Source organism: Coregonus clupeaformis, chromosome 36, assembly GCF_020615455.1.
Source record: "Coregonus clupeaformis isolate EN_2021a chromosome 36, ASM2061545v1, whole genome shotgun sequence".
NCBI lineage: Eukaryota > Metazoa > Chordata > Actinopteri > Salmoniformes > Salmonidae > Coregonus > Coregonus clupeaformis.
In genome coordinates, this window is record NC_059227.1 from 14,548,935 (window position 1) to 14,562,971 (window position 14,037).

The 14,037-nt window shown below is 41.1% G+C and overlaps 2 non-coding genes across 2 annotated transcripts; both read left to right on the top strand.

The window, feature by feature from the left end:
• Positions 1-9,158: 9,158 nt before the first annotated feature.
• Positions 9,159-9,230, top strand: trnat-ugu. The gene has a single exon. It is a non-coding gene; the product is annotated as a tRNA-Thr (tRNA).
• A 494-nt stretch (positions 9,231-9,724) lies between these two features.
• trnat-ugu lies at positions 9,725-9,796 on the top strand. Its single transcript has one exon. It is a non-coding gene; the product is annotated as a tRNA-Thr (tRNA).
• Positions 9,797-14,037: the final 4,241 nt, after the last annotated feature.

The window sequence follows — 14,037 nt, forward strand, 5'->3', positions numbered from 1 at the left end:
TGCATATTACTCCAGTGCTAGCCTCTCTACACTGGCTTCCTGTTAAGGCTAGGGCTGATTTCAAGGGATTCTCTGCCTCTGACCCTATTACGGGGGCTGAGTCACTGGCTTACTGGTGCTTTCCATGCTGTCCCTAGGAGGGGTGCGTCACTGATGTGATCTTCCTGTCCGGTTTGTCGCCCCTCGGTCTCGTGCAGTGGAGGAGATCTTCGTGGGCTATACTCAGCCTTGTCTCAGGGTAGTAGGTTGGTGGTCTGTTGATATCCCTCTGGTGGTGTGGGGGCTGTGCTTTGGCAAAGTGGGTGGGGTTATATCCTGCCTGGTTGGCCCTGTCCGGGGGTATCGTCGGACGGGGCCACAGTGTCCCCCGACCCACCCGTCTCAGTCTCCAGTATCTATGCTGCAATAGTCTATGTGCCGGGGGGCTAGGGTCAGTCTGTTACATCTGGTGTTATTCTCCTGTCTTATCTGGTGTCCTGTGTGAATTTAATTATGCTCCCTCTAATTTTCTTTCTCCCTCTCTCCCTCCCATCCCGGAGGACCTGAGCCCTAGGACCATGCCTCAGGACTACCTGGCCTGATGACTCCTTGCTGTCCCCAGTCCACCTGGTCGTGCTGCTGCTCCAGTTTCCACTCTTCTGCCTGCGGCTATGGAACCTAGACCTGTTCACCAGATGTAATACCTTGTCCCAGACCTGCTGTTTTAAACTCTCTCTCTAACACACCTGCTATTTCAACCTCTAAATGCCCTGCTATGAAAAGCCAAGTGACATTTACTCCTGATGTACTGACCTGTTGCAACCTCTACAACCACTGTGATTATTATTTGACCCTGCGGGTCATCTATGAACTTTTGAACATCTTGCAGAAAAATCTGGCCTTAATGGCCATGTACTGTTATAATCTCCATAACTGGCCACCCCCCAGAGCCTGGTTCCTCTCTAGGTTTCTTCCTAGGTTTCTGCCTTTCTAGAGAGTTTTTCCTAGCCACCGTGCTTCTACATCTGCATTGCTTCCTGTTTGGGGTTTTAGGCTGGGTTTCTGTATAGCACTTTAGGACATCTGCTGATGTAAAAAGGGCTTTATATATATACATTTGATTGATAGATTGATTAAGTAATTCCAACTACAGCTTGGTATTTCTACAAAATGTTTCCCTGATCAAGTTAAATAAGCAATACTGTGCTCACAGTGAAGCAATCACAGTGTTTTGGCTCTGTACTCCAGTAGTAGATATGGGATCAGATGATGAATATGAGGCAACAGTACAAAATGTCAGCTTTTATTTGAGGTTATTAAAATGGCTTTGACCGTTTTAGGGAACCAAAACTTTTTGATGACAGGCTGACAGGTGTCTCTTGTTGGTCAGGTGTGTCCTGTTGCATTGATTGAGCATGCTCAGAAGAGGTGATAATGTTAACCTACTATGTGGGGACTGAAGGTGTCGTCAGCCAGGTCAACTGGGTGGGGATTCCTATGGGTTGGGAGCGATCAGCCAATAACCAGAGCATTGTCTTTTCCTTCAAATTGGGTTGCCTATGGTTAGTAAATGGCTTTAATCTATATCACAACCATCTAGTGGCTACAATGAATAACTGACACACAATTTTAAAAAATCAGGACTCCAGCACTGCAGGTGGTGGTAAATCACCAATATTAGCTTTACGCTTTTTCCAAACACAAAAGAAGAAGAAAATTGACTACTTTAAAATGGAGATAGGATCAATAGAGTGGTGAGGAGGAGGAGCTCCGTGGACCCTTCGTGTCCAGAAGTAATTTAGCCATTCATTGTAGGCCCTGTGTAGCTCAGTTGGTAGAGCATGGCGTTTGCAACGCCAGGGTTGTGGGTTCGATTCCTACGGGGGGGCCAGTATGAAAAATGTATGCACTCACTGACTGTAAGTTGCTCTGGATAAGAGCGTCTGCTAAAATGTAAATTGCACTCTGTTAAGTTGCTATTTTCTCATGACATTACTCATTATATTAATAAAGTCAGATTTAATCAGCAAATACAATAGTCAGTTTAAAAATGGTAAGGGTACAAGACTGTGTACATATCTGGCTGTTTTGGCAAAATCACTACATATCTCATCGAGCCAAGCGGGGAGAGGCTGCCCGTTGTCATAGTTCCAAGACTAATCAGAAACATCCAGCTAACCCTATGCTGGTGGATCTCAAAACTGAACTTGGATCCGCGTTAAGTAGCAATGATATCCTTCGCCACTACCGTATTACATCAGATATCTCTAACCAGTCATGATTATTCAACAAAACCATAAAACAATAAATAATTTTCAAGTTTATTTCCAGAGAATTTCTTAGTTACATGATTTTATAACTAGCAAAGGAGTTTTGAAGTTGAGGGGCTTTATGAAGTTTGGCAATGAGGACAAAAACTATGCTGAACAAAAATATAAATGCAACATGCAACAATTTCAAAGATTTGACTGAGTTACAGTTCATAGAAGGAAATCAGTCAATTGAAATAAATTCTTTAGGCTCTCAATCTATGGATTTCACATGACTGGGCAGGGGTCAGCCACGGGTGGGCCTGGGAGGGCATAGGCCCATCTACTTGGGAGCCAGGCCCACCCACTGGGGAACCCGACACAGACAATCAAATTTGTTTTTCTCCACAAAAGGGCTTTATTATAGACAGAAATACTCCTCAAATGCACCCCCCATCCCGCAGGTGAAGAAGCCGGATGTGGAGGTCCTGGGCTGGCGTGGTTACATGTGGTCTACAGTTGGGAAACCGGTTGGACTTACTGCCAAATTCTCAAAACAACATTGGAGGCGGCTTATGGTAGATAAATTAACATTAGATTCTCTGTCAACAGCTCTGTTGGACATTCCTGCAGTCAGCATCCCAATTGCACGCACCCTCAAAACTTGAGACATCTGTAGCATTGTGTTGTGTGACAAAACTGCACATTTTAAAGTGGCCTTTTATTGTCACCAGCACAAGGTGCACCTGTGTAATGATCATTCTAGTTTCTTGATATGCCACACCTGTCAGGTGGATGGATTATCTTGGAAAAGGAGAAATGCTCACTAATAGGGATGTAAACAAATTTGTGCACAACATTTGAGAGAAAAAAGCTTTTTGTGCTTATGGAAAATTTCTGGTATCTTTTATTTCAGCTCATGAAAAATGGGACCAACACTTTACATGTTGCGTTAATATTTTTGTTCAGTATCGCATAGTTCATCTAGCCAGCTAGTTTAGCCAGGGAAAACGAGTTTGGGCATAGTGCGCATGTGCACCCATGCGCAACAGGCTAATTCTAGAGACATTGTATGCCCTGACATCAGGAGCTGGCGGCGAACGGTTTGATGAAACAATTCAGAGACTGAAAGAATAAAGCAGATTACTTTTATTTAAGGAGAGCGAATCGATATACAATCCCGAAATCAGCTGTAACTGTCAATAGTAAAACAAAGCTTAAAACTATGTTTGAGTGAATGCTTAATACAGAAAATGAATTGTGAAGTTGCTTCAGGAAATGTAGACTCCTCCTCCTCCTCACCACTCTATGGTGCTGTCCACGCTGTCACAGATGCCAAAATGGCACAGATACAATGATGAGTCCTCTATCTAACTCTATTGGGTAGACCATTGGGCACATTCGAGCGAATCACTTTTGTCAAGGCGGTGATCATCGTTGCTCACCGCCTTTCAAAGTGTGTTGCATTATGGGGTTAAAAATTGTCCCATGAACTTTACAAAAATCATGTGATCAAAAGGACATTCAGTTTTGACTGCAGTTGACTGCAAGATTCTGCAGTTTCTCAAATGACTGCCTCGCCTGGTTCACCAACTACTTCTCAGATAGAGTTCAGTGTGTCAAATCGGAGGGCCTGTTGTCTGGACCTATGGCAGTCTCTATGGGGGTGCCACAGGGTTCAATTCTTGGGCCGACACTTTTCTCCGTGTATATCAATGATGTCGCTCTTGCTGCTGGTGACTCTCAGATCCACCTCTACGCAGACGACACCATTTTGTATACATCTGGCCCTTCATTGGACACTGTGTTAACAAACCTCCAAACGAGCTTCAATGCCATACAACAATCCTTCAGTAGCCTCCAACTGCTCTTAAACACTAGTAAAACTAAATGCATGCTTTTCAATCGAACGCTGCTGGCACCCGCCCACCCGACTAGAATCACCACTCTCGACGGGTCTGACCTAGAGTATGTGGACAACTACAAATACCTAGGTGTCTGGTTAGACTGTAAACTCAACTTCCAGACTCACATAAAGAATCTCCAATCCAAAGTTAAATCTAGAATCGGCTTCCTATTTCGCAACAAAGCCTCCTTCACTCATGCTGCCAAACATGCCCTCGTAAAACTGACTATCCTACCGATCCTTGACTTCGGCGATGTCATTTACAAAATAGCCTCCAACACTCTACTCAGCAAATTGGATGTAGTCTATCACAGTGCCATCCGTTTTGTCTCCAAAGCCCCATACACTACCCACCACTGTGACCTGTACGCTCTTGTTGGCTGGTCCTCACTACATGTTCGTCGTCAAACCCACTGGCTCCAGGCCATCTATAAATCACTGCTAGGCAAATCCCCGCCTTATCTTAGCTCATTGGTCACCATAGCAGCACCCACCCGTAGTCTGCGCTCCAGCAGGTATATCTCACAGGTCATTCCCAAAGCCAACACCTCCTTTGGCCGCCATTCCTTCCAGTTCTCTGCTGCCAATGACTGGAACAAATTGCAAAAATCTCTGAAGCTGGAGACTCTTATCTCCCTCAATAACTTTAAGCATCAGTTGTCAGAGCACCTTACCGATCACTGCACCTGTACACAGCCCATCTGAAATTAGCCCACCCAACTACCTCATCCCTATATTGTTATTTATCTTGCTCTTTTGCACCCCAGTATCTCTATTTGCACATAATCTCTTGCACATCTAGCATTCCAGTGTTAATACTATTGTAATTATTCTGCACTATAGCCTATTTACTGCCTTACCTCCATAACTTGCTACATTTGCACACACTGTATATATATTTTCTGTTGTATTTCTGACTTTATGTTTTTTTACCCCATATGTAACTCTGTGTTGTTGTTTTTTTTGTTATTGCACTACTATGCTTTATCTTGGCCAGGTCGCAGTTGTAAATGAGAACCTGTTCTCAACTGGCTTACCTGGTTAAATAAAGGTGAAATAAAAAAATAAAAAAAGTTGCTCTTTACCAACTTCCTCCTGCAGCCATTGCCTGCATGTGGGAGGATTTATTGTTAACCGATCATTAGGGTGTTTTTGTTTGACCACGCAAACATAACCAAAGACATGACTGAAACAGGAACCAACTTTGTTCCGATTCTTGTATACAGCGGATATCACTGGAGGCTGCTGAGGGGAGGATGGCTCATAATAATGGCTGGAATAGAGTATAATGGCTGGAATGGAGTGAATGGAATGGTATCAAATACGTGTTTGATACCATTCAATTCACTCCATTCTGGCCATTATTATGAGCCGTCCTCCCCTCATCAGCCTCCACTGGTGGATATGAATGTGATATTTGAGTCTCTCTCAATGATTGATTGTACAATGTAGGCCTAAACACATATGATTTCAGTTTGTGAGTGTGTGATATGGGGATTGGAGCATGTTTATTTAGACATTATAAAGAAACACTTTTATAAACAATGGCAACACTGCCATGTTGATCTGAGCCTTGCTGTTGGAAAACCACGAGTGTCCCGACTTTCGTCTACAGTCGGTTGCTTACCACTCAAACGCGCCCAATGTCTTCTGTCAGATTCCCAACTCGGCGGAAAATCTGTATCCCTCCAGCAGGTGGTGTTTTTTCGTAGTTTCGCCCACCAAGGAATACGTTTTTGTATCGAGGCAAATGAGTGTCGAATTTGGTCAACAAAAAATGTATGGCTTATTTTTAAATGTTTTATATATATATATATATATATATATATATATATATATATATATATATTAATTTAGGGGGTAGATCAGCTTTAATATTGCAGATAGATTGTAACTTCCATCAATGTAATTGTCTGCATCACTTCCAATCCTCCATATGTTCTTTTTTTCTCTCGCAAATATATATATATATATATATATATATATATATATATATATATATATATATATATATATATACACATACATACATACATATACATACATATATACATACATATATACACATACATATACATTTCCTTTTTAAAAATATATTTCCCTTTATTACTTTCCAACCCCACCACCCCTTCCCTAATTGGAGTAAACTAGGGAACAACAATGCTTAGGCCTCTACTTCCAGCTTATACATACTATATACATTTTATGGACACAGTCAATTTTACAATAATTCAATTTTGTTTGTTTTTACTCCTGAACTTCCTCTACCCTCAACCTCTCCGATCATTTTCATGATTTTCCGATTTGCTTCTATATGCCATATCTTTCTAACTGTGCTCTTTCACAAAAGCTCTCAACCTATAACCTATATACTTATTATGGACACAGTATGCTTACATTATTAGTTATCTTGTTGTTATTCGTTGTTGTTAGTTGTTATTAGTCCCATCCTTCAACTCCATTCAACACCACCCATCTATCTCTTAACACCATCCATATTGGATTTCTATTTGCCATATATTTTTCAACTGTACTGTGATGTTTTACAAAAGTTCTGAACCTTTCTATTCTCATTGTTTCTACAGATTATAAACTGAAAATAAACATTTTTGCTAAAAGTATTATTATATTATTGATCGATTGACTATGACTTTTCAGATCACCCAGTAATGCTATCTGCAGGGTTAGCTCCAGGTAAATATTGCAATCCTTTAGCCATTCCTGGACCTGTGTCCAAAAACAAGCTACAAATGGACAGTACCAAAACAAATGATCTAATGATTCTGTCTCTTCGCAGCAAAATCTGCAGAGCTGGGAAGATTGTATCCCCCATATAAATAACATTATATTGGTAGCAATAATTTTATATAATAATTTAAATTGAAAAAATCTCAGTTTTGAATCCGGCGTCATTGTATCAGTTCATAAACACTATGCCATGGGATCGGTACGTCAAAAATCTCTTCCCAACTATTTTGCAATCTGTCAATCCTTTGGTCCTTAAATGAAACTGGTATACTTTGTTATTTATCACAGTTTTCTTTAACCAATTATGTTATTTAATGCAAGGCCGACAGACAAGTTCCTTACATTTTCCCCCTTCCACTTTCCTCTTCCATTTTTGCGGTAATGCTGCAATTATTTGGTATAATTTTGGGTAGAGCAGACATTTCCATATGTTTTTGTTAGCTGCATGTGCGACATAACTCCACCAGTCCTACCGATGATATCATTTACGAAGATTATACATTTTTTTTAAATGTTGTCAAAAAAAATGTTTTTTTATCAATTTGTATATTTGAGTTTAACCACAATATTTGTTGCATTATTTGTTCTGTCGTTTCTGGAGGATAAAATTTAAATTGCAACCAACTTTCTATGACTTGTTTTAGAAATAGTGATATTTGGGAGATTATTTCATTTTCAAATAACTGAAAGTGTGAGGTTGTAATCTGAATAAAGGGAATAAGGCCATTCTTGAACATTAGGTGAGACAATTTTACTAATTTGCTAGAGAACCAGTTCGGATTTAAGTATCTTTTGCATGACTGACGCTTTTAGTGATAGGTCTAATGCTTTAATATTTAATCATTTCTGTCCTACGAATTCATATTCATTATATAAATAGGCCCGTTTAATTTTGTCTGGCTTGCCGTTCCAAATAAAGTTGAATATTTTTTTCTCATATAATTTAAAAAACTGTTCGCTAGGCGTAGGCAAGACCATAAGCAAATAGGTAAACTGGGATAATACTAAAGAGTTAATAATCAAGGTGATTTTTCCACAAATTGACAGGTATTTACCTTTCCATGGTAGCAAGATCTTATCTATTTTTGCTAACTTTCTATTAAAATGTATTGGAGTGAGATCATTTATTTCATTTGGGATATGTATTCCGAGTATATCCACATCAACATCAGATCATTTTATTGGTAAACTACATGGTAATGTAATTTTTTATTTTTTTGTGATCCAATACGTAATATAGTACATTTATCATAATTTGGTTGTAATCCAGAGGGGTTAGAAAATGTATCTAGATCCTCTATGAGGCAGTGTATGGTTTATTTGCTATCGAATAGAAGTTTCGTAATGCTTAAAATGTTATGAGTATACTGATATAAGTAGGACACGTGACATCCCGTTAACTTTGAGAAAAAACACTTTATATCGGAGATATCTGGAGATGGCTATGCATATTCATGTGATGAATCTAGTAGCATAGCGTCTCTCTCCATTGTTGAATACAGGCAACAACGCTCAATCTCAATGAATATTTACAAAAAGATTACAACAATGAGATGTATCCTCCAATACAAAGAAAGGATAGACGGGCCGTGCCGTGCCTTTTTGTGGACAAAGACTTCCATTGTTAGGGCGGAGAGACATGTATCTTGTCTGGTATATCCATAATCTTTGCCATCGCGCTATCTGATGGTTATGTCTAGATGGGATACAGTATTGTAAAATTGACGTCGAAAGTGTCGTAGTCACGGAGACATCCAGATGGTGACCAATACTACAAGTTATTTTTCTCTCACCCATCGAAAAAAACAGCATAACATAGCTAGCTGGGTAAGGGCTCATCAGGACGACTGAATTAGCCGAATCCATTCGTCTCCACATTCGACTCTCAGCTGCGCGACATACGCCATAAATTTGGCCACCAGGCCACAGACAGAAGGGGGTTAGTCATAAATATATTTGAACAGGCGTTTCCTTATAGCCTCTCGCTGTGTGGACTCTTGGTGCTTTCATGACAACTGGGAACTCGGATTAAAACGAGGTCAAATCATGACGTCAGTGAACTTCATGTCGGAAAGTCAGAGCTCTAGAAAGAGGTCTGAGTTTCCGACTTGATATTTGATTGGTCAAAACGATTTTTCCCAGTCGGAGCTCGTTTTTTCTTGAGTTCCCAGTTGTGTTGAATGCTCGGAAGTCGGAGATTTCCGAGTTGTCAGTTGTTTTGAACGCGGCATCACTATCAGAAAAGACTACCAATGTAATTTCTGAGCGGTGAAACCGGCTCTATAGCTCAGTGGCAGAGCATTGGTCTTGTAAACCAGGGGTCGCGAGTTCGATCCTCGCTGGAGCCTGAAAAAATTACTTTTCTGCCACACACTGTTGCTGAGAACCTGTAAAAAATAACCAATACAATTACCATGGCATTTATCTGATGTATTTCTCACGCATTTGAACTCAATGGGTGTCACGTTAGATACATGTGGACTGAATTGCAAGTGTAAGAATGATACTTCGATTTTTATGACGCTTACATTGTTTAAACTCAGCCAAGTGTGAAATGTCTTCTCCGTTCAGCTTTGACGTTACTATAGGCCAGTCAATATGCAAGTGCATGGATGTGTATAGCTATCATAATTTTCACATACTAATTAAGAGGATTTAGTCAACATTTCAGTTGACTACAAGCAAGAGAGCGCTTTAATATGTGTATAGCCCTATTTTTTATTTATTTAACCTTTATTTAACCAGGTAAGCCAGTTGTGGCGCAGTGGTCTAAGGCACTGCATCGCAGCAAGTTGTGCCACTAGAGATCCTGGTTCGAATCCTGGTTCGAATCGGTGAAACCGGCTCTATAGCTCAGTGGCAGAGCACTGGTCTTGTAAACCAGGGGTCGCGAGTTCGATCCTCGCTGGAGCCTGAAATGAGTACTTTTCTGCCACACACTGTTGCTGAGAACCTGTAAAAAATAACCTATAAAATTACCATGGCATTTATCTGATGTATTTCTCATGCATTTGAACTCAATGGGTGTCACTTTAGACACATGTGGACTGAATTGCAAGTGTAAGAATGCTACTTCGATTTTTATGATGCTTACATTGTTTAAACTCAGCCAAGTGTGAAATGTCTTCTCCGTTCAGCTTTGACGTTACTATAGGCCAGTCAATATGCAAGTGCATGGATGTGTATAGCTATCATAATTTTCACATACTAATTAAGAGGATTTAGTCAACATTTCAGTTGACTACAAGCAAGAGGGTGCTTTAATATGTGTATAGCCCTATTTTTTTTTTTTTTTTAACCTTTATTTAACCAGGTAAGCCAGTTGTGGCGCAGTGGTCTAAGGCACTGCATCGCAGTGTTAGCTGTGCCACTAGAGATCCTGGTTCGAATCCAGGCTCTGTCGTAGCCGGCCGAGACCGGGAGACCCATGAGGCGGCGCACAATTGGCGTCGTCCAGGGTAGGGGAGGAAAAGGCCGGCAGGGATGTAGCTCAGTTGGTAGAGCACGGTGTTTGCAACGCCAGGGTTGTAGGTTTGATTCTCACGAGGTGCCAGTATGACAAAAAAATTAAATAAGGTAGTTGGGTGTGGTAATTACAGATGGGCTGTGTACAGGTGCAGTGATCGGTAAACTTCTCTGACAACTGATGCTTAAAGATAGTGAGGGAGATAAGTGTCTCCAGCTTCAGAGATTTATGCAGTTTGTTCCAGTCATTTGCATAGATACGTGGCTTTGGGGATGCATAGATACGTGGCTTTGGGGATGACCAGTGAGATATACCTGCTGGAACGCATAATACGGGTGGGTGTAGAGCATGGTGTTTGCAACACCAGGGTTGTGGGTTCGATTCCCACGGGGGGTCAGTATGAAAAATAAAAAAATAATGTATGTACTAACTGTAAATCGCGCTGGATAAGAGCGTCTGCTAAATGACGTAAATGTGTTGCTATGGTGACCAATGAGCTGGGATTTGCCTAGAAGTGATTTATAGATGACCTGGAGCCAGTGGGTTTGGCGACGAATATGTAGTGAGGGCCAGCCAACGAGAGCGTACAGGTCACAATGGTGGGCAGTATATGGGGCTTTGGTGAATGTTATGACTTGTATATAAGATGGTAATAACAGGTCACAGAGATATAAATTATTATGTGATCATAATGGAGTTTTGAGTCTCTTGTGAGAGGAGTTGCAAGGAGTTCAGTCACAAAACTGCACTACTGATCAAAGAGAAAAACAAGGCTTTTTAAAAGCTTTGTTCTAACTTCCAGCTTAATCAAATGAGAGAAGAGAGTATGACTCATGTGAATATACTGGGTGCTCAAATATAGCCTAGGCCTAACTGATGTTTCATAGATACGTGACATGCACTTGTTGCATTGTAAAAACTGCTCATGCATTTCCCTCTAATAGAGTGTTAAGGAGAGGTGAATTATAATGTTCCATGTCTCTGAACTTCTCATCGAGTTAGACCTCCATATCCTCTCATCCACAGTTAGGCGTGTGTGTGTGCGTGTGTGTGTGTGCGCGCGGGGCAGAGTGTGTGTGTTTGTGTATCTTCTCTCTGCCCATACATTGCGTTGAAATCTCATCTGCTCCAATAAAGAGGCAGGGAATTCCTTCTCTGGCTCAAAATAGGAGCACTGTTATGCTAGCCAGGCATAGAATGGTGTAGGTAGAGCTAACTAATCCCACACTTCACTGCTTAAAAATCCCTATCCCTCTCGGTTGCAGAGCAGAGCGGGCATCCCTCAGAAATACAATTACACCCTGATGATGGGGTAATTATGGGTGTCATTTGTGGGAGTCAACGGATATCAAAGTGAGTTCAAAAGTCAATTCAAAATAGCAATGCACCGTGGAGGAGGAAGCAGTGATGCACATGAACATTGTAAATGTGAAGGTTGAATAGTTCTGTACGTTGCTCTGACTATGTTCATATCTCCTTGTTGAATGCATTGTGAAGTGCTGTCTCAATGTGTGATTGGAGGGAGAAGAGAGGCAGAGGCACAGACAATGGATGACTATGGATCTGTTGGCTAAACATGAAGTTTCATGACCATGATTTATTTTGACAGGATATCAGGGGAGTTCTTGCTGTTTGTGATTCTTCAAGGGAATAAAGTTGATCACTTCTAATGTCTTCGTGCGTCAGATTAAGTCTGTCATTGTTCCAGAAGAGAGGCTCTCCGTTTCATAATAAAACCTGTAGCCTACCTACGACAAGTCATGATTGGTAATGGAAATACTATTATCATCCTTGCTTAGGATAAAATCTATTTTAATATGTCAGCCACACAGCAGACAGAACAGCCAATTCAGGTGAAAAAGCAGAGCAGTGTTTTCAGTTCAGATCACTATCAATAAAGGAGAGGAGAGGTGGAATCTTCTCTAGACTATTGAGATGCAGCCCGTGGCTCAGTGATGTATTGAGGTATGCCCAGCAGAGGACGCCTCTCTAGACTATTGAGATGCAGCCCATGACTCAGTGATGTATTGAGGTATGTCCAACAGAGGACGCCTATCTAGACTATTGAGATATAACCCATGACTCAGCGATGTATTGAGGTATGTCCAACAGCAGGGGGCGCTCTATGTTAGGTTTTGAAGTTCCTTCCTGCTGTCATGCAGAGGGCCTTTGCACTGCTTCACTTACATAGGTTAGTTAAGGCAATGTTTCTCAACAGTACCCCTGGGGGTACTTGACCTATCCACAGGGGGTATTTGAGAAGACTCATGAGACCATAGGCTTACTGGTAAAATGCACATTAGGGGGTACTTCAGAGGTACTCCAAACAGAGCAAAATGTACTTGGTGGTACAGCAATCAAAAAATGTTGAGAACCACTGAGTTAGGGAATAGGATGAAGATGCTCCTAGATCTAAGGTCAGTTTTTCAATCACACAATTTCAACCAATCGGTAACCTTGTCCCAAGGTTCAGATGAGAGAGCTGGCTGGTGGATGAGATTAACCAATGCGTTATTACCATTTATTATTGTTTTATCAATCTTTTACAACCTCCCATAAAAGGGAACATTAATGTAACGTGTAACAAATAAGAGATTGTAGATTTCACCTCTCTGAGAAACTGTTTGTGTGGTGACATATCAATGATGTGTGGTAGATAAAATGAAATCCAAAATGGCCTCAGGCAGTAAGTAGGCTATACTTCACCTTTAACTACTAAATCTCATTCTCCTCTATGCCAACTTCATACCTGTACATATTGTTCCCAATAACTTCAGTAGTACTCCGCTTTCTTTATTTACAGAGGGAAAAAAGGAGCAATCATATTTTTGAACTGGTCCTTGGCTCAGGGTAAGGCTGTAAGCACCGGAGGCTGTTCGATGTTGTTATTGTTATGGCTGGCTCTCTGCCGTCCCAGTAGTATCACTGAGGCTCATCATGTTGCAGGGAATTGTCTTGGCTCGTCTTGTGGTTACATTACCTACGGGGGGATTGATTTTCCTACCGGAAGACAGCATCAAACAATGTATTGGAATCACTCCACTGTAGGGAGTAATGCCACTACATAGGTATGTCAATGTTACCCAAAATTGCTTTACCAACTGCTCCAGAACTCATAGAATACATGGAATATAATACAACTTTATTATCTATTGGTTAGAACGGACACACATTGAGAGGCACAGGGTCAGCAGCAGTGCAGTGCCCCTGGATGGAGAGCAATTGTGGAGGGTTAAGTGCCTTGCCCAAGAGCACAACGGCAGGAGATGGTACATTGGATCAGAGAGCATGTGCCATAATCTACCAACTCTGTCTGTTGGTAATGTAACCACAAGAGAGACCTCACACATACTCAACTACAACATTATAACAACATGCATGGTAAAAGGGATGTCAACCATTTTTATTCAAAAAACAACCCCTGATTCCTGTCTTTCTGTTTACCTTTGACTGACTGTGTGTGATGCTATGTTTGTTTGTTAATTGCATGCAAATCATAGAAAACTGCTCACAAGAAAGAAAGCATGTGACCACCTCAGAGGCACACAGATGTTTACAGGTCTCCTGGGGTTGCAGATTAGCTGGAGTAGATCACTCTGAAACAAGGCCTTCTTCTGTGTCACAGTCTCCTGTGTCATACTCAAGATAATCCATGAGATCCAATGGCATCAGTTCTAGTAATTGATCCG